Source organism: Drosophila pseudoobscura, chromosome 2 (genome assembly GCF_009870125.1).
Source record: "Drosophila pseudoobscura strain MV-25-SWS-2005 chromosome 2, UCI_Dpse_MV25, whole genome shotgun sequence".
In the NCBI taxonomy this organism is placed as follows: Eukaryota; Metazoa; Arthropoda; class Insecta; order Diptera; family Drosophilidae; genus Drosophila; species Drosophila pseudoobscura.
Genome location: NC_046679.1, coordinates 5,162,315 through 5,187,030, shown reverse-complemented (window position 1 = coordinate 5,187,030; position 24,716 = coordinate 5,162,315). Strand labels below are relative to the sequence as shown.

Genomic DNA, 24,716 nt, shown 5'->3' with positions numbered 1-24,716 from the left:
TATTCATATTTAATCCACTTTGTGGCAATTCCATTCGAGCCCAGGGCACAGGACCCAGGGCCCCAACCACGGCCACGGCCACGGCATCTGCTGCTGCTGCTGCTGCTGTGTCACCCCCAATGTCCTTATCGTCTCGGCAGCCAGGCCACCCGACATCCAACCAGTCATCCAGGAAGCCATCGAGTCTGCCTGCCGCTGACATCTGCAGCGCCATGTAATTGGCATTCGAGTCAAGTGCAATTTTGCTGGCAACTTGGCGCTCTCCTCAACTGAGGCTGACGCTGAGGCCGAAGCCGAAGCCGAAACGGAGGAGGAGGAGGAGGAGGAGGCGGCTACAGTTTATTGCGGTAATGGTAATGCAACAGGAACGCCAGCTAGTCACCTCGTTAAAGGTAATTTGGCACAAATAATGCTCATGACTCCATTCCTGCTCCATCTTCTGGGTTCGTGGTGCTTTGCGTTTCCGTTTCCATTGCCGTTCCGTTTCACTTTCCGCGTCGGTCCATAGCAGACTGCCCGCTGGCGAACTCTGAGCTTGCATTTTCAATTGTTGCCACGACCCAGACCCCGCCCTGACTCTAACGAGGAGGCTGGGTGTCCTATTGATGCCGCTAAGCTGACTTTTGGCCACCTTCCAGCCATGTTGCACTTGCGATCAATAGTGCTTTTCCAATTCCAAGGGCCTTCTTATCAGCAGCAGCAACAGCAGCAGCAGGGGCAGCATTTGTGTCTGGTCATACTCGGGCCTAATTTGCATAAGTGCTCGAGCTTACTCAGCAGAATTGTCATCTTTTGTTGGGTTTCGTAATTCAATTACTTAGCCATTTGTCTTTTGCCGAGCAGCCGCATAAATCATAACAGCCCGGGCAATTGCTTGGCAAACAGAATTTATGGCTTCTCCTGCACCTTTTCTTTCCATCCCGCAGCGCCACCTCCGCTGATTGTATGACGTGTTTTTCATTACATAGCCGATTGCGTGTAAACAATAAATTCTGCAATTGAAAATGCATAAGCCATAGAACGAGAGTGGAATGGGAATCGACTGCTCTTCATCCTGGCTTCTGTTGTTCTCCCACTGAAAAGTGCAATTGTTTTCCTTCAACTTTGCAATTGAAAATGCATAAGCCACGGCTCAAGCTGAAGTATTGCTGAATGCTGTAAATCGATACGGAATATATGTACATATTATAGAGACTCCACTCAGCTTCAAGGGGAACGTAATTCACCATGATCCCTCTTGTTCTTCTGCCTTGGGTTCTATTTGTGTGTTCGGGCCCCGCTTTTTGGAGGGTTCAGACTTTAAGCCTCTTAGCGTTGCCATGGCGTCACTAATCCCCCAAATTGACATGGTCATCATCGCAGTTACTTACCATCTAGATTGGCATTTCTAATGAGCCCAATGGCCCCGAAATACTTGTTAATGAAATGACAAATGTGTACCCGCACCCGCTCGACCCGCACAGAAGAAAGGTTTATGTTTTGTCTGGCCATAATATCCGGCAGTCCCCCACACACCTCGCGCTCGCTCTCGCCATCGCTCCACCTCCTGCCAATAGTTGAGCTGGCAAAATTGCTTTAATTGGGCTAACGAAATTCGCTATGGCCAACCCCCGCCCCTTCCCTGTACTCTCCTGCCGTTTCCAGGGAGCTTTGTTTGTTTGCTCTTCTCTGTCCGCCTCAATGCTCGGTTCCCTGACACCCTATCTCCCGGGCTCGCTGGTTGCTCCTCAGCTTTGCTGATAGTCTGCTCTACTGCTTGGGTGCCTTAGCCGCCTGCCGTTTTTGGCTTACGTACATCTCCCAGTGCTGGGCTGGGCTGCTTTTGCTGCTCCTGCCGTTTTTGTTTGTTTGCCAAAGCCAAAGTTTGGGGTGGGGGGGGGGGGCGTTGAGAGGAAAAACTGGAGCTGACAGCCGCGTTAGCCGGATAGGTGCTAATAATCGATATTATTTTGTTTTCTCCGACAACAAAACTTTTCAGCGAATGCTGTCGACGCTTCTGGCTGGAAAATTTAAATATAAAATCGAGTAATTGAATATGTGATGGTGCTTAAAGTGTAATTGAAAAGAGGATATAATGGTGGAAGGGATACGTATACGTATAGTATATCTAGCACCAATCAATAGTTAATGGGATTGCCAGTCACCATTTCATTTTTGCTGCATCAAGGTTTCGTGAAGAGAATTTAAATTGGAAATTAGTGTTCATTAGGATATAGAGTTTATACTATTCGCTCTAACTTTCCTCTATATTTTTCCGATTTGTTTCTTACAAAGTCCTTTTTTATTAAAGGACATAATCGTTTACTTTACTCTTTGAATATTGTAAGCGCAAAAACAAGTTTTGGTTATGGGTTATTCATAGAAAAAGGAAAGGATATTGTAATGGCTATTAGTAGATAGTAAGGACTTTTCAATTGATGGCATACTATGTACTAAATACAATGGATTTTATAATTAGGAAAAAGCAGAACTCAGTCCACTTTTGGTAGTCTAATGCTCCAATGCCCAAACACTCTTACAAATCTGCTGAATTGCCATGGCATAACCATTGAAACTGCATTCAATTACAGTTGGAAAATGTAATTAATGATGAATGCGATCCAATAACACATAGAGGGAATATAAACTCAGGAAGAGGAAGTCATTTATTCTACTTCTTAAACACTTTCCTGCTGAATTACCATTTTGCTTGGTCTGGACTGCCTTCTCTCCTTCTCTCCCTTGCTATCTTGCGTACTAGATGATGGCCAGGGGGGTTTTCAACTCGTGTATATGGGGAGTCACCCGACTCTATTCTCGAATTGTGCCTACGAAGCCGTTTTTTTTTGGCCGTTCTCCCCTTATGTCTTCTTTAATTGCTTTTGCGCACCAATAAAGCCTAACAAGCAGAGGTCATAAAAATACTTTTACCCCAAAAACTCGACTTTATGTCTCTCTCACACATGCCCACATACTCGTACACGCACATACACTCTATAGACAGTCCGCCCCGAAGCTCCGCCATTTTGCTGGGGAAAACTTCCTGCTCTGTTTGCTGCACTGCTCTTTTTGTCAAGCGCTTATCATATTCTGCCCTTTGCTTCCTGCAAACGTTATCCAGCCTGGACCCGATGCGCTTCCGGTGTTTGGGCAGGGGATCGGGCATCCAGGAGCCATGGCTGGGGTGTTCTGCAGCCTGCATATGCTGGCATTTATAGTCGTATCCATCTATGTGGCTCAGGCATTTTAAATTTGACTTGGCCATTTTTTTCCATGCCCCCCTTTGCTTTTGGGGACGGGACGAAAAACGCTTACTTAATGCCAAAAATTGCCTCTTTCACAAAAAATCCCTCATAAGTTGTAGGAGTAACTGAGGACCACAGACCCGAATCCCAGGCCCAGTCCCAGTCCCAGTCCCACTCCCAGTCCCAGTCTCTGACTAAAGCTGGGCTTTGACGATGTTTATGATTCCAGAGGCAACTGCAATTTCGTGCCTCCAAAGTTGCTACAAATGGAATCCGGCATGCAGAGCACTGGGCAAGTGCTGGGTACATAAAATCCAAATTGAATTTTTGTCATCCCAGACAGGCGTTTTTTTGGTCGCTTCCCGGAGCCAGAGCCAGAGCCGGAGGCCCAGAGCCCCCACCCCGGGACCATTTATGCAAACGCAGCTGCGGCGGCTCAGGCACGTCCTGCATTCCAGAACTATCATAAAAAGCCGGTCCCCCAGCACGTGTCATGCTGTCCGTGGGTCCAGCAGGGAATGCGAATGTGCCTCCATAAATCATGTAAAAGCGTACAGTCATGTCCATGAATGAATCACTAGCACTAATTACGGCATCAACACTGTAATTGCAAATCCGCATTGATGCGAGCATAATATATTAGAGGAGAAAAAGCCTTACAAGAGATGCTTCCAGGAAAGTGGATTTGTCAGCAGCTGTCCTCTCCAATGAATAGAAGATGAAATAACTAAGCAGGAGTCGCCGTGGGTCATTGATGTTAGTAGTAATCTTCCTCGTCCTCCCCCTGGCGCTTTTCCTGCATTTGTTACCTTTGGGTGGAATTTGAGAAAAGCGCATTGTTGTCAGCTGGGAATGTCAACGCCACTGGAAAAGCGCCATTGTCACAAGATCTAACAAAAAACAACACAAACACAAAAGTGAAGGCAGCTGGAAAGGATGCCGCGCTGAAAAAACTAGTTTTTCATTTGCGCCATTTGCTGCTGCTGGTGGCACGGGCACTGGCACTGCTGCCGCCGAGTGGCATCAGCATCAACATCAGCAGCGGAAGCGGAAACGCAACGCCATTGTCCCTCTCTCTCTCTCTCTTTCGCTGTCCCTCCCTCCCTGGCCAGTGTCCTGGTCCTGGCCGCCATCTCCGGCCGCTTTTGGCTGCTGTTATTGTCATTGGAGCAAAACATTTCCGCTGACATGAATTTCGCTTTAGCGCTTGCCGTACTTTCCTTTTGTACTCCTTTGTTATTTTTCCGCTCATTTTTCTCAACTAATTTTCTTCTCTCTGTGGTGAATGCGGGTCAGAGCAATTATCAAGATGTTCACATAATTAAAATTTAAATTCTCTTGCAACTAATGGCAGTACTCAGAGCATTTCCTGGCTCCAAGGCGAACCAAGCCACATATTTAAAAATTAATTTGGACAAATTGAAACAACATTGGCCAGATTCCAACGTTGGATGCGGGTGGAAGCTGGTGGCTGCAGATGGAGATACAGCCGCACAGAGCACACAAATGGTACAAACCTTTTTAGCTGATTGAAATGCAAAAACCCAATTTGTTGAAATACCTATTGGCATACGAATGCAGCAGCAAATCAATCAGTTCCCATCAGGATACTCTCCGTGTTCGTGTCCGTGTCCGTGTCCGTGTGTATGTGTGTGGTCACACACCTGGCTAACCCTGCATCCATTCAACTAGCACACGTAATGTATCAATCTATTTTGTGGTTTATTCCATGGCCCGGATAGACCGCCTCTTCCCTGGCCAACTCTGTGGCCGCCATTTGTATTAGCTGCAATTCGGGTGGCGGGGCATCAAATTAGCAATCTTTTCAGACACCATGTGGTATAAATGTCTAAAAGATTAAATCTAGTTGGACCTTCTGTTGCACTTACCAAGCATTGAGTTTGACAAGGGATTAAATGGTTGTTTTAAAGTCATTTAAACTCGACTCGACTCGAGTCAAATCGATCTGGAGCTCTTTGATGTCACTTCCTTGTGCCACTTTGGACTGAGGGTTGACTGGCATTGTTAAGCACTCTTTGCACTGTCCTTTCACTAGCAATCTTTGGCAAACGCCTTAAATATGCATATTTTTGTAATTAGAAACCGACTGCCAGACTGTCTGCCGCCCGCCTGCCTGCCTGTCGGTCTGCCTGGGACGGGTGCCCAGAGCAAACTCAGCGCAAAACATTTTTTGCCGCCTCAATTAGTGCCAAGGCGTGGCAGGGCACGGACAGAAGGCTCTAGCACCAGCACCAGCAGCACCATCTCGTGGCACGTAGTCTGCCAGTGAGATCTCATTAAAATTAAAAAGCTCTTCTAACACCCCCACACACACAGAGAGAGGCCTGGAAAACTCATGGCGAGGGATTTGTTCTTGGCAAAAGTTATGCAGACAACATCGGGGCGTGTAAATTGAGGCAACACTTGAGTTCGAAGGGCATAGGGTTAGGGCTGGCAGGCAGCATTTAATGACTGAGATTGCACAAAGCAATGCTCCGGCCAGGCCGAAGGGACAGCCAACAGCTCAAACTGTTGCCGTCTGTTCCCAGGAGTGCCCATCTTCTTGGTGCAACTTTAATTAAGTTCCAATATAAGCCAAATATCGAACCGGACCACACATTCTGCTTAAGGTCAGTCCGAAAATACTCTCAGAGTTGCCTCCGTTGCGAGTGCGTACGCACACATTGTTCCAGGGGCCTGAGTTGTTTTGTTGAAGGAGCCGAGCCCCAAAAATATGCATAATGCAGTAGCAGCCGCAGTCTGCAACGAAATATCGAATTGCAAGTGCAGCTACCAGTTTATCGAAGGATTGGAGCTTCGAATCCTTGTTGAGAGCACAGAACCAGAGGAGTTTATTAATTGAGGCCACTGGGCCCAGGGAGCAACAAGTCATTTCTTTGATGGCAAAAATGAAATGGGAAAACTCGTCGTACCCTACCCTTCGTCTACGGCCAGTTTAATGAAGATTTATGGCCGTTCCTTGGTCAGATAAAATTCAAATTAATATGCAAGTCGTCATAATTTGCATTTAGGACGCCCTAAGTAATGGGCAAAGTTTTTTCATTAAACTGTCGGGCTAACTGAATCTTTTCTGTCTTTTCAGTCTTTTCAGCGTCTGTCTGGCAGCAGTTGTTGCAGGCGTTGCAGGAGGCTCCTCCTCAGCAGTCAGAGAATGTCGAAATTGTGGCATGTAATTCCTATAATTTATCTTTGAATAGAATTTATTCCAAAGATTATTCTAATGTGCAACAAAATGTACGAACACGCCCAGTGTTTCTGCAGCGCCGCACGGCTCTACGGCTGTACGGCTGTACGGCAATTCAAAATGCCTTGTAAATATGACACAAATGGTATGCGGCTACAACATGCAATAATAAATTTGAATAAACGCAGAAACATGGCTAACAACAAATGCTCTTACCACAGGGGAACATCAACAGCATTCGTTGGTTATTAATTCTTGGCCCGACGCCTGGCCGGGTCACTGTACTGCCAGTAGTGGCAATATAAATTGGTGTCATGTACAATGCACAAACAAAAACACAGATACACAAACACATCTACCGATGCACACACGTGCATCCATTTTGTGGTTGTATTACCAGCAATTATAAAGCCTGTTCCTCCCATTTCCATTCCGGCCATTGTTCTGCCAGTTATTGTTGCAACTTCTTTTCGTGTCTGCGAGTCTGTGTGTTGAATTTTCGGAATAGAATGAAATATAAATATTAAAAACTGTGCATATGCATAAAACAGAAAGACAGAATACAGCACCAACAATGGGGGATGCTATCTCTATTTCTGTATCTAAACCAAAACCCAAATCCTCTTCACATTTCCGTAGGTTTTCAGTCTGTGTGCTCTCCCTCTCTGTCTCTGTCTCTGTTTTTGTGTTTATTTAGATGCATTACGGTTCGTTGCTATTTGCAGGCACTGTGCGTCCTGTCCGGTCCCTTTTGCCAGTTGTTTGCATATCCATTAGCTTAGTTTTTCATTTTTATTATTTTGTGGTGCTCGTCAGTTGTATTCCTCTGTCTGGGGACCTCTTCCATTCGGTTGCTGTTCGTTGGAGCACAGCGCCCCAGCTCTGGGAAATATGTATAGTAAATACACCACAAAATATTATTACCGCAATTTGCAAGGAGTACTTGCAGAAGGACAATCCAACTCAGCACCAAGCATAACCATCTGAATTTGCATATCAATAAGTTGCTCAGGGAAATTAACAGGAAAATCAATCGGAAATTCATTGGGCCTTGCCCAATACGCTCTGGCATCGGGCATCATTAGGATAACACATAAATTACTGATCGAAATTTGATATGTTCATCAGGAGCAAGTCATCTTATAGATGAAATATTCTCATACTTATATGTAATGCATACGCTACGTGGAAATCGACTCTGCAGCTGTGCTTGGAATGCTTAATCATGGTCTGGGGGAAGGAAGGAGTAAGATGAGAAACTACAGAAATTAATTTACTCGGATAAAAACAGACTCTTAATTGTGTTCTTTTGGCCATTATTATCACCGTCTCTGATTGCCGTCCAAACTGGGCAGGAAAGCCCTTCGAGTATGCTGGAAAAGTTTCAAATTGTATTAAAATATTCGCGATTGGTCGAACTGTCTGCTTATTGGATGCTGGCTGGACACACTCTCCAGTGGCCACGTCAGCTCTGATTCCGCGTTATCCGCAGTAGTCTTCCGGCCTGTCTGGGTTCGGGTGCCATGTCAGGATTGTGATAAATGACGTAAAATGATGCCAGCGACAACGACAACGACCACGCTGTCGGTCCTTGTTGGCCCTCGTGCTCTCCTTTCCTCTCCTCTCCTTTCCGATCTGTCTGGCTGCACTTCTCTGATATATTTTTGTATATTTGCTCAGACACGCACAGGCACACACACACACACACAGTCATCAGAGAGGCTGTAATTTCGGGATATATAAAATGCAGCCTGCAATTTGCTGCCTTCATCCTTCGCTGCAGGATGACTCGTTCTCATGTTCATGGCTGAAGATGCAGCCAAAAATTGTACGTTGCTGCTCCTTCGACTTGTTTGCCTTCACGAAATTGAATTTCTTGTTGGCTCTCCCTCGCCTCTGTTAATATTTCAAACTTGTCATGTTAAGGCGGCACCCCCGCCCCCCAAAAAAAATACAAGAAAAAAAACACATCGTGAAACTTTTTCCGATTGTGCAATTAAATAAGCAAACACTCATGGTATGCGCCTTAATTAAAATGCAAAAGGCTTGCGAGCCCCAACATGTTTGCGCTCTGCAGAGCTCTCTGGGGACTGCAGGATGGGCCATGTGGGTTTGCTGTTTGGTGTTCAGCTTCAGCTAGGAAGCTCTTGCTCTGCTTTCCCGATAAGAAAAAAGGAAACTGTAGCAATCCAGCGGAAAAAGTTGGCGAGGGAAAGCCAGCCACTTGCTGCATCGAAACGAGCACATTATGTGGGGTGGGGGCGAAAAGGGATAACCACCAAGTGCTTAGCTGTGGGAGGGCTGCATTTGGGAAATTGGCTGATAATACACCTTAACTGGCAAACTGGGGCGCCACCAAGGACTCGAGGTCACACGACCCACATTAATCTGGTCGAAAAGTAGCTGCACACAAATGGCAATCTTACTTACTGCCAGACAGACACCGGCTGCCAGGTGGAAATGAAATTGAGACTTCCCCTCCCCACCACTGAGCAGCCCCGGAAAAGCCAACCCATATATCTAGCCCTAGTCAAGAATCCGGTGCGAAACATGGAAATCACGAACTCTAATTGAAATATTTATGCCTACCACGACGAACATTTGTCATTTAATATGGGTTGCCAGGAGTCGACACTGAGATACCCATGAGATGTCCCTCTTCTCGATCTACCAATCATTGCTGCCACACTCAGCGTAGAACCAATCAGTGTCCCAAGTATGCTCCTGCCCTTATCCAGCCTGCCCTGTATCGCAATGACAGACCACCTATAAATCATTAATTACAATTTATTGTTGGCAATTTGCACCTTGCAGAGGGCAATTTATGTCGCCCGCCTCGATGGGGCGTGAATGGTGAATGGTGAATGCTGAATGCCACACAAAGGAGCCGCCAGGAAGCCATTGGGGGAGTTGTTTACGGCAGCCAAGTGGCAGCCCACAAAAATATGGGTTGTCAACAACTATTTGTGGCTCTGGTAATTTCCTATGGCAGCCATTCAAGGGGCATTGTTTGACGATTGCTGCGGGGCTGGCAAAGTGTGGCTAATGATAATATTTAATGATTAATTATGAAGAGTTAATGGGAGTATTATTAAACAGAAAAATGTGTCTCCCGCCCAGCTCTGGCCCGGCTCTGGCCCGGCTCTGGTGTTGTATTAAGAATGCAATTTGTCACTTCACACGTTTTGAAATACAAAATTTAGAGACATTTGCGAGTCGAGTCGGTCGTCTGAAAATTAGTTTTGAATATTTAACAAGCTCTGGTCGCCACAGTCGCTCTGAATATTTCATTATCATATAATTGAATGTATGAGGAAATTGTTGAATTTTATAAGAGCAGAAATTAAATATCGTATGCACACACACACACACACACACGTACACACTCTCTGATGTTTTTGCTGGCGTTTTCAATTGACAAAATATAATTTGTGTGCACACAAAGGAAATGCAAACTTTTGCATTGTACACCAATTGGCATTCATACGGATACGAGTACTCGTAAATACTCGCACGAGTATGTGCGAATGTGTTTACAATTTTCATGAATATTGCAATTTATTTGGCTTTCGCAGTCGTTGTTGCGCCCAAAAAACATTTGTTTAACAACTATTTGTGGCCAGGTTAGCCGGCTCCTGGCACTGCCACTGCCACTGCCACTGCCATTGTCATTGCCACAACTCTGGCAAACTGCAACTGATGTTCGCCTCCGCTTCCGTGTTAATTTAATATTTTATTTATTGTTGTTCAATATTGATACATAATTGTATTTGTGCTTTCACTTTTATGGCCAATCAAGGTGCCGGCACCACATCGTACTTTTAAATCAATTAAATTATGCAATTGCTATGCAGAGACTCGTCTCACCCGTTTATTGGTTGAGCAGCTGGCTGACATCAGTTTTAAATTTCATATGATTTGATTTGAGTATCGCCAGCTTGGTTGGCACTGTGGTGGGTGGGACTGGGTCCGGACAGGGCTGGGAATCTAATATTGCATCGATTCTGGTTCATAGCCTCTGTCTGTGTATCGCTATTCAATTGCAATTTGATATTGGACTCACATTGTCCGGACTTAGATGTGTTTGCAGGTTGGGGAGGGATTGCAAATCTAGTATCGTTCTTGTCTATGCTCTTCAGTCTGGAATAAACGAAGCTTACTCTTCACCTAGAGAACAACGAAGAAGAAGCCTGGGCAGAGAACACAGAGCTGCAACAGATATGAATACAGGGAACCGTTTGCATATTTTATTTGCCGTATCATTTCGTATTAATGTTGATATAGATAGTAAAAGGGAGTTCAAGCACAGCTTTACTCGAGAGTGATAAAAATGTCCCATAGATCACAGGACAAACTAATGTAAAATCCCTTTTAGTTCTCTCAGTTAATACCAATAAACGCGCTTTAGCACTCCCGCTCTATGAAGGCAATTCCAACAAAGGTCTCGCTATAAATTTTCGAATCGATTTTCATGGTAAAATCTGAAAGGACTTCTCAGGCTGGCGCTGTCAGCGCTTGAGTAGGGTAAATACGGCCCCAATCAGCTCGTCTACATCGCTATCAGCTCGATTTAGGGGCATAATTTTTATAGACCCCTATACAGTCGCCGCTGCAGAGCTTTGGGGGAGCCATAATGTCTGGGGGTGGGGGTGCAACGTCATGTCAGAGCCAGCCGAGCAGAATGTGAATGCATTTTTATAGCCAGTTGAAAGCGTAACGTGATAAAATGCTTTGCGAAATTTTGTTGTACGCCAAAGTTTAGCTCCCGCCAGTCCGCAACTTGCCCTTGGCAACATCAGGAGAAAAGGGGTGGACAGCCACGAAGAGGAAGGGGAGGGGAGGGGAGGCGACAGCACCAGCAGACAGTCAGGGGTGGAGGTGGCGGTGGAGGTTTAGAGTGTGGTGCGTGTCTGTGTGCATATTAAAAGTCCTCACCTACGCAGACCCAGCCATATGCCAGACCGCGTTCCGGCTATGTTGGAAAATAGAGAGAACAAAACTTTTGCTGATAAGGTGGAAAAGTTGAAACGTTCATAAATCACGACACCAGAAAGTTGTTTTCCCTATAAATATCGTATGGAATGGCTCACTCAACCCTCGTTGACCCAACATTGTTGTGCAGCCGTTTGATTTGCTCATTTCGGGAGAGTCCTTCAGAGGAGAGGAGGGTCCGGTATGTGTGTGCGAATAAGTCAACCTGTTTATAATCCCCTCACCGCGACATGCAAACTACTTTCCCAATCGCCAGGCTCCCAGCCTAAGCCAAGGACTTACACTGGGCCAACTTCTGCTCCAATCTCTGGTTCAGCCAGGCCCTTCCTCTCCCCCGGCCCGGGCACAACCGCAGGCCGAGGCAGCCAAAGAGATTTGCAACACTTGTAACACTTTGCCAACATGTTTACCTCGAAATGCTTTTGCATCTGCCCTGATTCCAAGGCCCCTGCTGCTTCCACCTTCCATTGATTTAGGGCTCACCTCCCATTGATTCTCCGCCGCCTCCATTGAGTGTGTGCAGCAGCAGTGGCAGCGGCAGCGGCAGGAGGCCTGCACCTTTTGTTGACCCCTTGGGGTGGTGGATTCCTCCATGCAGCCAAGTAATCCACCCACCAGAGTAGATCCATTGTCCTGCTTTGTGTTTTTGTGCTGACATAAGTAATCGCTCTGATTCCCCTGATTCTGCCTGCTCTCCTCTGGTCTGGACCCTGTCTTCCGATGCTCCCAATTGATTTATGTACAGCAAAGTGTTGTCGTTCACTTTTTGGTTTCTGTGAGCTCCTTTTGTGTGTGCTTACCCACATCCACATCCACCTCCCAACACCCAATCAAAAGCCCAATCGAAAGCCCAAGGCCCTACGAGTATTCCTATAAAGTTTCTTTACTTGCGGTTGGCCATTAAGTTGTTAAGTTATCTATGTAGTATCGGCATTTGGTGCGGTGCGGTGCGGTTGCAAACAAACATTACATTATTTTGTTGTAAATGCCCGAAATTAGAAATTGCCGAACACAAAGAGATGGCAGAGCAGAGCCATCTTGACCGCAGTTTGTCTGTCTAGATGCTTGTATAGTTTGTGGTAGCCACTTTTTTTCTCGTGTTGGCCAGGCCATAAAAGAGACACAAGAGGAGGCGGTGGATGGATGGGCAGAGGGAGAGAGAGAGAGACAGAGAAACGGAGTGAACGGTAATAAAGTAGAAACGTGCAAAAACTAGAAAAATGTGGTCAGAGCAAATAATAGAGAGAACTTAGCACAAAAATGCACAAAGAAAAAATGAGGAGAATAAGAAGCCTCAGAAAGCCAAAAATGAAGCTGAAACAAAGAGGAAACGAGAGGAAAAACGAGAAACGAGAAAAGAGAAAAGAAATTCGACTATGAGAAAGTACGAACAAGTTTTGGCTACGTGCAATTCCTGCTCTCAGGTCACTCCTGTGGCATGTCAAAGGAGGCAACCAGCCAGCAGGAGGAGGAGGAGGAGGAGGAGGCGTTGGAGCAGGAGTGGCGGTGTTGTCTGAGGAAAGAGTCGTGTTTTGTGGGCGTCGGGATGTGTGGGCTGTGGCTTTTGGCCATAAACTTTCGCCTGTTGAAGTGAAGCGCAACAGAGAGCCGAGACCCCATCAGGGGTAGTCGTGTGCGGAGAGTGGTCAAGCTTGGTGTAGATTAGGTAAGGTCAAAGTGAAAATATCTTTTCATAAAGTTTATAATTCTTTGAAGAGAAATTTGCATTTGCCAGCATCCCCCCCACAGCATTTCTTATCAGGAATCACCCTGCTAGACAAGTTCTGGCCAGACTTTGGGGCATTTACACTGTCCTGCCCTTCAAGTACGTCAGTTAAACACGGCCAAGTGCTGTTAGTGCTGTAAGTCAATTACCTGCCAAAGAACGGAAATCTCAATCCGCCCCAATGATTATGTCTCCTCCTCCGTCCCGTTTTGCACTGTCTACTGTCTCTTTCTCTCCTTATGGCACTGTCGGAGACAAAGCATATTCCCAATGCAACGACTGCATTATGATTGTCACTTCAAATCCTTGAAATCCTGATTGAGTGGACAGCCATTCGCTTGGAAAGCCATAGATGGTGGAGAGTCAGCCCCTGCTGACGCATTGGATCAAACATAAAATTGCAGTAGAACGTCACGCACTTGGCTGTCACCGTTTTTACGCTGCCAATAATTCAAACTGCAGTACGAGAAATGCAAAACCGACACAGGAGAGACTGATGTGAAGACCAAAGCTGTTTATACCCTTAAACATTTGTCGAAAATTTAAGAAATTTATCCACAAATATTTATGGTTCTCGAATGATTATTTCTATTGGAAAGTTTCAGCCGGTAATAAAAGACGTTGATGCCTTCCAAGGCTCTGGAATAGAATACCCTTTGCAAGGGTATACGAAATAGACAAGCCAACTCCTCGAGTGGGGGAGGCAGCGTGAGGTGGAGTGGAATCGATGCCGGATATAGTCGAGTCGACTGGAGTACTCAGGAGTCAAGGATTGGCGACACAAAAGAACTGAAGGCAGACTTGTGCATAGGTAGGAATAATAAATGAACTCGAAACTCCCAGCCACGTCTATTTTAATGCAATCCCAGCTGGCACGGAAGCTCACAGTTGGCTCACAGGGCGTATAATTAATTTGTCATCTTTAATTTGGACCATAAATTTCCAGCCGAGCACAATTTCCTTGACCGCTGTCGAAAGTTTTAGGCTTAAGCTAACTAAATTTATACATTTCGGAACCTCACGACTTTGACATGGGAAAATCTTCAAGAAAGTCTACGCCATAAATGGGGAATAGAAATTCATGAGGAGATTGTCCGGGGGCCAGAGCAACAAAACGTCGAACAAGTTTAAAGTTGGGTTGATGGTCGAAGCCGAAGCCCCGTCTGTGGCAGACACGAAAAGTTCTTAATTGAATTCTATGGAAAATAGTGCGAATTTCATTATGAATGGGTAACTCAAATTACTAGAATCTGTTGCGAGAAGTGAAAATGTAAAACGAAAATGAAAATATTTAATGATTGCAACTTTTGTCCCGGCCAAATTGTGTTTAAAAATGTTGTGCTTATCAAATTACTTTGCGAAATCAATTGAGCAAACTTTCAACAACTTTTTCACTTTGCAGCTGCTCGGCTAATTAAAATCAAGTTACATTTCGTAGTGCCAAAAGAGAGGGTGCAGTGGAAGTTACAGTGAAATGCAAATAGAGACGCCTGGTGTATTTTTTCATTTCTCTGGCAACTCGCATGTCAATCATGATTTGCAAATGGAAGTTGGCTGGGGAAAAAAATTCAGAGAATTCTGTTGGTGCTCGGAGAATGGCACAGAAGGTACATAAAAGGTAACAGTGAGGAAGTTAACTCGAGCAACTCGAGCACGTTTTTCATTTATGCGCATGGTGGCCAAAAAGGCCAACTGACATTCCCAGTTGACATGCATTGAAATAGAAGTAAGTTGCCCAGGTCCTTGTCTGTTGCCACCTGTTACCAATTGGCACACTTGAGGGGAAAGTTTGACAAGGTGTTGACACGACACCAGGAGCGCGGCCAACAAGAGCAACGGGGGGGAGGAGGAGCACTTCCATGCGATACGAGTTGTACTTCCCAGTTGTTAATACTACTCCTCGAGTGGAAATTATGGCTTAATTTAATTTCAGCGAAACTCAATTGGCTGTTTCATTAGTTGGCCAAAAGTTCGGCTTGCAAACATGTTGTGCTAATTTCAATTTTGCGAACTGTTTTGATGTAATTAAATTGCAATTTGTTGGCCATTCATCTGGAAAGCATGTACAAAACTAATTTGTGCACGAAATTGGAATATTTTATAAACCGCATTATTCACACCTTAATCAAGACTAATTATAAATATTTGTTGTGTAATAACGCCCGAAAATGTTCCTTGATTCGTATCAATTTCTATTGTAAAACAGTTTCCATAGATGGGAAATTATTTTCGAATTTTCTATGTCATTTGCATATTGATTATATTTAATAATACACACACAGACAAGTAAGGCTCTCTCCCTCTCATTAGGCTCACACACTTCCTGGCTCTAATTAAGTTTGGGCTTTTGCCACGTTGCCGATAGTCAGTGTCTGGCATGGTGCTCTCGGGCTGTAACCATTATTGTGATAAATAATTGAATATTGTTTCATTAGATGCCAGAACTTGCACTCCAAATGCATTGTGGCTTCTGCTCCTGCCAATGTTGCCCTTTCTGTAGCCTTGTCTGCTGCTGCGGCGTTGCCAACATCAAAATGCAATTGACTTTTCACTATATTGCAACTTTGAGGTTTTGTCGGGGCAACTTCCATCGTGTCAGTGTATCTATGTGTCTTGTCTGTACGTGTGTGTGTGTGTGTATTTATGGGTGTTGATTACAACAGCAACGACAACACATTTGCAGCTAAAACATTTTCGAGTGCGTGTCTGCAGTTCCGCTGACGATGCCTCGCCAAGTGTCGTTACCATGGCTGTTCCTACTGCTGCTGCTGCTGCTGCTGCTGCTGCTGCTGCTGTGTCTGCAACAGGAACGACCACAGCTGCCAGTGACAATTTGGAAGCGACATTTGTGCAGCAGCAGCAGCAGCAATGGTGGATGGTGTTGCACCACCTCTTGTTGTCGTGACTGTTTTGTCTTTGAATTTAGAACAATCCGGCCAAAACTTTGCCACCGACTTCTACTGCGACTGCCACTGCGACTTGCGGTGTCTGTTGCCATTGGACCGCAACACTTTGGATTAATTTACCGGAAACTTTGCGCAGCAGCACATATGAGACGCCCGGCTCTGTCGGAAAGTGGAAAGTTTTCCATTTTCATTCCGTTTTCCTCACATCCCATGCACATAAATTAGACTCATCTATTCCGGCAGCTGTCAATTGACAGTTTTCCCGCAGAATGAAGCCATTTAAGGAATTCGAGGCCAACAAGCCAGAGCCAATGGCAGTCGCTCCTGGGCAAAAGTCATAAACCTTCTGCTCCGTTTGGCCGGGGCATAATCGTTATTTATGTGAGCGCGTGAAATGTATAAAAATGTGGCCCTTTAGCAGGCCATAAAATCTCCAGGCAGGAGGACCCCTCCACCTCCCACTTTCCGTTAGTCACATGCGGGCAGCCATTTTGTGCAGTAAGCCAGCGTGGCGTATGCGTAATGTTGTGTAATGCAAAGCCCCCGTTCTGCCAATGATTGTTTTTTCGGTATTTAAAAAACATTGAACTTATGGCATAGGGCCAGGAGCGAGAAGCCAGGCACCAGCTTTGGCATAAATTCCCTTGCTGCTGCTGCTGCTGCTGCTGTTTATATTGTTGTTCTCGCTTAGCAACATTTATCGCTATTTTGACATAAGCACACAAACCCACACACACACACACGCACTCACATAGAGAGAGAGAGAGAGAGAGCGGAGAGAGCGAGGCAACACATGCTTGGCAGCCATTTTCACATTATTCTGTAAACAATTTTAAGTTGAATGGAAAATGTTTATGCTCCACGCCCGCCGCTCATCGCATGCTGCACCCTATTTAACTTGTATTCCACACATTTTGCTCTGCCGCTGGCGGCTTTTTTTATTCGAGTTTTCCTCTCGCGTGTGCGTGTCTGCTTAGGGTTTTAGTATGCGTTATTAAATTTATTGGACTTGACATGAGCAGCCCAGCCGTAAAGAGCCACTGGGCGCACTGTGCCGCTAAAATTATATACATTTTTTCACGATGTTTGTTGTAATTGTGGAATAACTCTTTCCCTTGTGGCCACCAAACAGTGGGTCACTTTACTGCAGGGTGTGTAAATATTTGACCAGCTTTTCATTATGCCAAAGCACATACCCATGTTTATGCAAATGTTTGCTAAATAGTTTACATCTGCAGGTTTTGTGTGCCTGTGTGTGTGTGTGTGTTTGCTCGGCGCTCGGCGAAAGTTTGACGAGCATCGTGTGTCCGTATCAAGCCTTGGGTATATTTGCATAAATTACCAGGGGCTGACAGACAACAATGGACCGCCTGCCACTGGACAAGCAAAAGTCCATATATAGCACTGTCCTTTGATACATACGAGTGCCCAAGCGACAGTGAATGTTGCGCTTACCTGGCCTAAAAACATCCCAGAACGAGTTCCCCGTGAAGCCTTAGTTTCTTGCCTCGTATACAGTTTCTGACAGCTCCGACAACAGACGTATGCGTAATGTGGCTGCGGATTGATATTGATTGATCTGGCACATGCGCCAACAGGAGTTGCACCATCAGCTTCAAAATAAATTTGATTTTTTCCGCACTTGGCTCGCCTGTTTTTGACATGACTCCAATTAAAGTGGCGTATCACCACCCCCGCCCACCATCCATCGCCCGGTTATTGATTGGCGGTTGGCACAACTACCATCGGTGGCTTCATGGAAGGAAGCCTCTGGCCTGCGACGCTGCCACTGGATACGGGACATTCTTGTTGCATACTCGTACCGTTTTTTAGCATGCGCTTAATTACATGGCACTAACAATGTACAGATGTGTGTATCTGTGTGAGAATTATGCGCGTTAAAAACGCTTTACCCCTGCTCTCTGCCACCCATGTGTAGCATACAACGTACAGGGTCGAGGAGCTGATGATAAGTAAACGGGAGTAGGAAGTACGCGCTGGCTTCGGCTTTTGTCTCTGGTCGGCGGGGTGTGGGCATGGAGGAAATTTTACTACCCATTTATAGCTCTGGCAAATGGTCGAGATAAGAATTTATAAAAAAAATCGCGTACGAGTAGGGAAAGGATACTAGGAAACGGGATACAGGGGGGTCAAAGGGACAGATCAGCATGTACACGTGAACGAAGAAGATCACCGGTCAGATCTTTGTCGGCTGCGGTATCGCCCATTGGCGAGAACGCCCACCCTACCATGATCCTTCAGGGCCACCTATTAATCGTCAGGATCCCTCCAACAAAGACTGCGGTGGGTCACATCTCCGTTTTTCGAGGTTGCATGGTTCCGATATAATCTATTTAGCCACGGTTCATTTCCAAAACTACTTTATTTAAACAATCCATAATTCTTCATTTAAATTCCTATAAAACCTAACGCTAATAGAACCTAGTCCCTAATATAAGCCTGCTATTCGGTATCGTCTTACATTTATAGGGTATTACTAGTATTAAGAGTATCATAGGGGCGAGGTAGCGTATAAGGTTCTTAAATCTATAAAAATGATTAGTAGTATGTATAGATAAAGGCAAGAAATAGGTACGTGTTCATCATATGAACAAGGAAACGTCATATGTCATTACGGTACTTGGCCAGTGCCAAAACCAGACAAAAATCGGGTATATGGAAAGTCGTTTAAAGGCATGAGTACTACGTGTGTAAAACCGTGATCATGGTTGAAGACCAACGAATAGTTACCGCACATTCATTCTTTTCAGATTGCTTACTTGTTTTTTTTTTTTTTATAATCACTTACGAAACGATTAATAACTTTGACTCCCACGCAGAAAGATCTTTCGTTGTGTGTTGGATGAGGTGATTTGATGGGTGGATGAGTATGATGATGTGTGTGATTGTGATGAGTATCTGCATAGATGATGAGATGAATGCGTGGCAACCAAAATCAAAAAACTGTAAAAATAATTGGTATTAATACACTACTCATTTGTTCAAGTTCGACTTAGCCCATGGACAGGAATTCCCTTTTTGTTTATACCGTATTTACTTGGCTTTTGCACATTTTTGCCGTATCAAAAGAACATTGTTAAACAGAAAGCGGCTAAAAAAAACAGGGTTTCGCATATCGGGTCTAATTTCGAAAGAAAGATAGAGAATATAACTAAATCCGATGCGGGTTCGATGCTTCCCGGCTGGAGACCGAGTTCCTACTCGAGGTCTGAAGGTGGCACACGATTGTACCGGGCGCAGGTAACATCAGCTGCTTCCGATGCCAGGGGTCAATGACCGCGGTCCATCTGCGGCGTGAGGTGAGGTACCCTCGCCCACTGGATTGCTCGTGGGGGGGGACTGGTTTATTTGAAGAGTCACTCAGCTCATCCCCATGGGTCGAACGTGTCCAGGCGAGGATTGCAGAGCACACCGATCGGGTTTACTTGAGGAGCAAGTCCAGGCCCTCGGCTACCGAACGGTGGTACGGGCACGTGGCCAAGAGGTCTCCGGGAATAACCAATCCGTATCTTCTAGACCAGCGTTTCAATACGTAGATACTAGTGGTGCTAATCCTACACGGAAAGAACAGAACATTTTTCAACGGGTCGCTGCAGCTGGGTGGATAATTACCTCAACAGAATTGCACCACTGTTTCGAAAAATGTTGATACACTGGGGGCGCTCGTTTCCAAATGGTCGAACGGCTGCCCCAGTATTGGCGATATATAACTGGCGCGTCCACTCAAATTCAATGATCACTTTGAGCCGCACTTGGCACTTGCACTAGGCTTTGACTTTGGGCTTGACCTTGTTTAGAGAACTGGGTCCGCTCAAGCAGACTTCTTTTTTCCCTGCCGGTCACTCTGACGGCCACGAGGTAAAAAAGACAGAGGCTGGGACTACTAGGTACAGCAACCCACGTTTTTTCCACACCTTCTATGGTCTTTTTCTGTTATACAGAATCCAGCCACAGCAATATTTAATGAAATATAGTGCAAAGCAGAAAAATTGCATATCTTAGTGTTGCCACTTGGTCGCAAAACAGCTGATACTCTATGTATGGTTAAAGCTCACAAGCTCTGCAACTCGAATTTTTTTTTTTTCTTCTGCCTAGTTTTAGGCTGTAATTTTGGGAGTTAGCCGTTCATAATTCAAATAAACGGCACGACAAGCGTCGAATATTACACCCCCCCGCTGAAATCACACTTTGGGGTCTTGCTAACCAAAGCGTGATCCACACTTGGAGTGCTTGATACGATTTATTGTTTAATATCTTTTGCGTGATATTTACCTATAAAGCGACCCTGGAAGTCTTCCAGCTCATAGTAGCTGTTCCCGAGTCTTTTCTTAATGCGGGCTTTCCGAAACGTAGGTGCCAGTTTCGCATTAAAGCCTTTCACAAAACTACTCTGATCAAAATTTCGTCTATAAACTTCTTGACCCACTTGAAAGTTTACTTCTCGGCTTCGAAGATTATAGATATTTTCGTTTCGAACATGCTGCTGTTTCATTGCTTCTGCAGCGGTCTTGCGAATTAGCTCGAAGGAATCGTCGCGATCAAATACCACAGTTCGGTCCTCCAACATACTGAGGTTTCGTAGGAGTTGATAAGTGGAACCGCCAGTAATCATGTTTTGGCCAAAAGCAACACGATATGGGCTACTTTTGACGGCTGCATGCACACTGGACCGTAACGCACAAGTAATGAAGCTAATCTGCTCATCCCAATTGGATTGATCGGGCTTAATGTACGCTTTGATAGCAGCGAGTACTGAGCGATTTACCCGCTCTGAGGCATTGGTTTGGGGAGCGTAGGCGGCGGTGTACGAATGTCGAATTTGGTATTTCGCTAACAGATCATTAAACTTGTGTGACTTGAATTGAACACCGTTATCTGACACTATCACTTCCGGGACTCCAAAGCAATGAAACAGGTCTTCCTCCATGAACCGAATTACGGCATCCGCCGTAAATTTCTTTACCACTTTTAGGAAAGGAAATTTAGAAAAATGATCGAGTACTACAAAAATGCCTATATTTCCAGATCGACTTCGGGGGTACGGACCTAGAAAATCGACGTAAAGTTTCTGAAATAGCCGAAAGGTCTCTCCTGCTTTGCCCATTGGAGGGCGTAGAGGACGATTGGGGTGCTTACAACATTTGCACACTTCGCAATGGTTGATAAAAGCTTTTACATCGCCCACTAAATTTGGCCAATAATAGAAGCGTCGAACTCGTTCTAGCGTCTTATTGATCCCACTGTGAGACGCTAAGGGATGTTCGTGGCCTTGTTTAAGCACTTCTGTCACCAGAGCTCTGGGAACCCACAGTTTCCAGCACATGTCGTCACTAATTTGCTCACCAGTGGCGTGTTCAGCTCGACGATACAGAAGGTTATCCATTACTTTTACATCAGGTAAACGATCTGGATTAGCTTGAATTTTCGCAATGAGTTCCTGATAGTCAGTGGATTTAAACGCTTCCGATTGAAGGTCCACTAGGCTATCAATGCCAATATACGATAAGTCTTCGGTATGCACTCGTGATAAGGCATCCGGAACGATGTTCTGACTACCCTTTCTATGAAAAATCTTAAAGGTGAAGCCTTGCAGTTTCAGGGCCCATCGAGCTAGTCTCGAGTTTAGGTCAGCCTGTGACATCAGCCATTTTAATGAGGCATGATCGGTAATAATGGAAAACTGATGCCCTTCTACATACGCTCTAAATTTCTTGACGCACATGACCGCTGCCAAACACTCTTTTTCGGTTACGGAATAATTACGTTGACATTGGTTCAATTTGCGTGACATAAAAGCGATGGGTACCTCGTTGCCATCTTCATCTGATTGCATCAGGACACCACCCACTCCTGTGTGACTCGCATCACAATGGATTGAAAAAGGAATGGTAAAATCGGGACTGTGCAACACAGGAGCGTTACACATCTGTGATTTTAAGGCATCGAACGCGATCTGTGCTTCATCGGTCCATTCAAATTTTCGCTTGCTCTTAAGTGTATCTGAGATTGGCGCTGCGATACCCGCATAATTTTTTATGAATTTGTGGTACCAACCAGTGAGACCTAAGAACCTACGGACTTGTTTCACGGATCGGGGGACCGGAAACTCTTGAATCGCTTGGACCTTCTCAACATCTGTCTGGATCGTTCCGTTGCCTATAATATGTCCTAGGTATTTGATCTCCTTTAGGCAAAATTTGGACTTCTCCACGTTTATGGTCAGACCAGCTTCGCGTAATCGGGCAGACAGGACATTGAGGACTTGAATATGCTGCTCAAAGGATTCAGAGATCACCAACAAATCGTCTAGATAAATAAATATCTCATTTCGTAGAGATGGCGGTATCACTTTATCCATCAACTTGGACATCGTTTGGGGTGCATTACACAACCCAAAGGGCATGACCGTGTACTGATACAACGGGCGCCCTGGGATGGTAAACGCCGTTTTTTCACGAGCGCTTACTTCCAGCGGAATTTGCCAATAGGCATCCTTCAAATCGATGCTTGAAATGAACTCAGCTCGAGGAAGCCGACTGAGAATGCCATCGATCAATGGCATGGGATAAGCGTTCTTAACAGTGACTTCGTTCAGTTTCCGACTGTCGATGCATAATCGCACCTTTCCCGGTTTACGAACGAGGACCACGGGTGACGACCATGCGCTATCTGATTCTTCGATTACTCCAAGAGCTAACATTCGGTCTACCTCTACGTACATTAGCTTTTCAACGGCTGGAGACACAGCATAATGTCGTTGCTTTATTGCCTTTGCGCCGCCCACTTCAATATCGTGCGACAACCAGCCGGTTTTTCCCAGACCTTGCTTCGCAAAGGAGGGAAACAAGTTGACCGTCTCTGCTAACTGAGCTTGCTGATGCTTCGACAAACACACATGTAACGTACTATCAAATGCTAAGCTTGACACCTCTGGACTGGATGATTTATTGGCTAGAAAAGCAGGTAACAAATTAAAACGAGACCAGAAGTCTATGCCTAGATATAGGTCTTGCGCCAAGGATGGGACTACAAACAATTTCAAGACTTTCTTCTGGCCTTGAAAACCCACTTCGGTGGTGACCTTGCCAATTATTGGCTGGCTCTGCCCATCCGCCGTACGTACTGCTGCTCTCCCAGGCTTGATCTGGTTCGGATTCTGAACCAGGTCGGCCGCAAACTTCCCACCTATGCAACTTATGGATGCACCGGTGTCCATCAGTCCACTGAGCGTCCTTCCCAGTACGGTGACTTCCGCATAGGGTCGCCAGTCCTTAGACGTATTAACGACTGACGCCAATACGTTAGAGCGCTCGGTTTTGACAGTTTGCCGATATTGGAGCAATCGCTTTCGAGATCGAGTCGGTAATGGAATTCGGTCCTCACTTGGGGGTAAAATACAAGTGGGTGAAGGAATGTCTGAGAGTTTTTTTAAGTCAGGGAGTAATGGAACTGTCGAAACGTCCATTAAATGGTGTTCGTTGCTTTCGAACTGTTTGGTTTGCGTGCACCTGTCGATTGTGCACGGCTTGACGAGTTTTTTGGATCGTTGCACCTAGAGCACGACGGTTTATACGTATCCCGTTTGCCACAGCCGTAACAAAAGACGGTGCGATCACCTACGCAGTCTTGATACCGATGCCCCTGACAACCACAGTTCCAACAGGAAAGGGTTACTGCAGCGATATCTAGCTGTTCTGTTTCATCGACCTCATCGCCTTCCTTGTCTGTCTGTACCACAATTTCATGCACCTGTCGTCGTATAGGATTACGCTTCGGCTCAGCGCTGCCCATAGGCTTAGCCACTGATTGCAAAAACCGTTCGCGAGTACGCACTATGTTGCGCAATTGTGCTACTGACAGAATGGGAATGTATAAAATTTCATGTTGGATATCGGCCAAGAGATTCGACTTTAGCACTTCCAACAGCGACATTTCGGACATGGGGTTGACTAGTTTGTCGGACAAGGTTACAATGGCTTCGTAAAATGTATCAAATAGTTCGTGCGGCTTCTGCTTTCGTTGCACTATTGCCGTACGAATTTCCAGATCGGTACGCCCATCTCTAAATCGAGTTTTTAAGGCTGTACTTAGCTGCGGCCAGGTCACGGATGGTACGCTTTTATGGTAACGCCAAAACCACTCGCTCGCACTGGCTTCAAATAAATAAATGGCGTTTCTGGCCACTAGATCGAGATTACCCTCTAAGGTCTGCTTGGTTAGCGCTTCTATCCGATATATGAAATCTTCCACCGACATGGACGAATTTCCGGAAAACCGCACCTTCCATCCTGCGATTATTTGTCCAATCCTATCTGGTCGTAGTCCCGCTATCTGTTGGGATCCCCATGGGGTTACCGAGACATTAGACTCATTAGCCTGATTTATCGGGGCACCTACGGACTCTCGAGTTGGTATTTGGAACAACTGTTCGAAGGTTTGATTTTCTCCACTAGGCTGTGAAGATCCAGCAGCTTGGTCATTCGGCGGCTGTACCGTTGGACTTGCCAAACGTTGGAATCCTATTTCCATAGTCTGAGTCATTTGAGTCATGGCTTGAGACAACAACCCGATTTGACCCATAGCGTCCGTCAACGCCTGTGCCATTTGAGCCAAGCCTGGGCTTGCTTCATTCGCTGGCTCGC

The 24,716-nt window shown here is 45.5% G+C and overlaps 1 long non-coding RNA gene across 1 annotated transcript; it reads right to left on the bottom strand.

Moving 5' to 3' along the window:
* Positions 1-19,204: 19,204 nt before the first annotated feature.
* On the bottom strand, positions 19,205-20,081 carry LOC117185671 (uncharacterized). The gene is made up of 2 exons (XR_004471146.1): positions 19,687-20,081; positions 19,205-19,628 (listed from the first exon to the last, which is right to left on the bottom strand). It is a non-coding gene; the product is annotated as an uncharacterized lncRNA (long non-coding RNA).
* Positions 20,082-24,716: the final 4,635 nt, after the last annotated feature.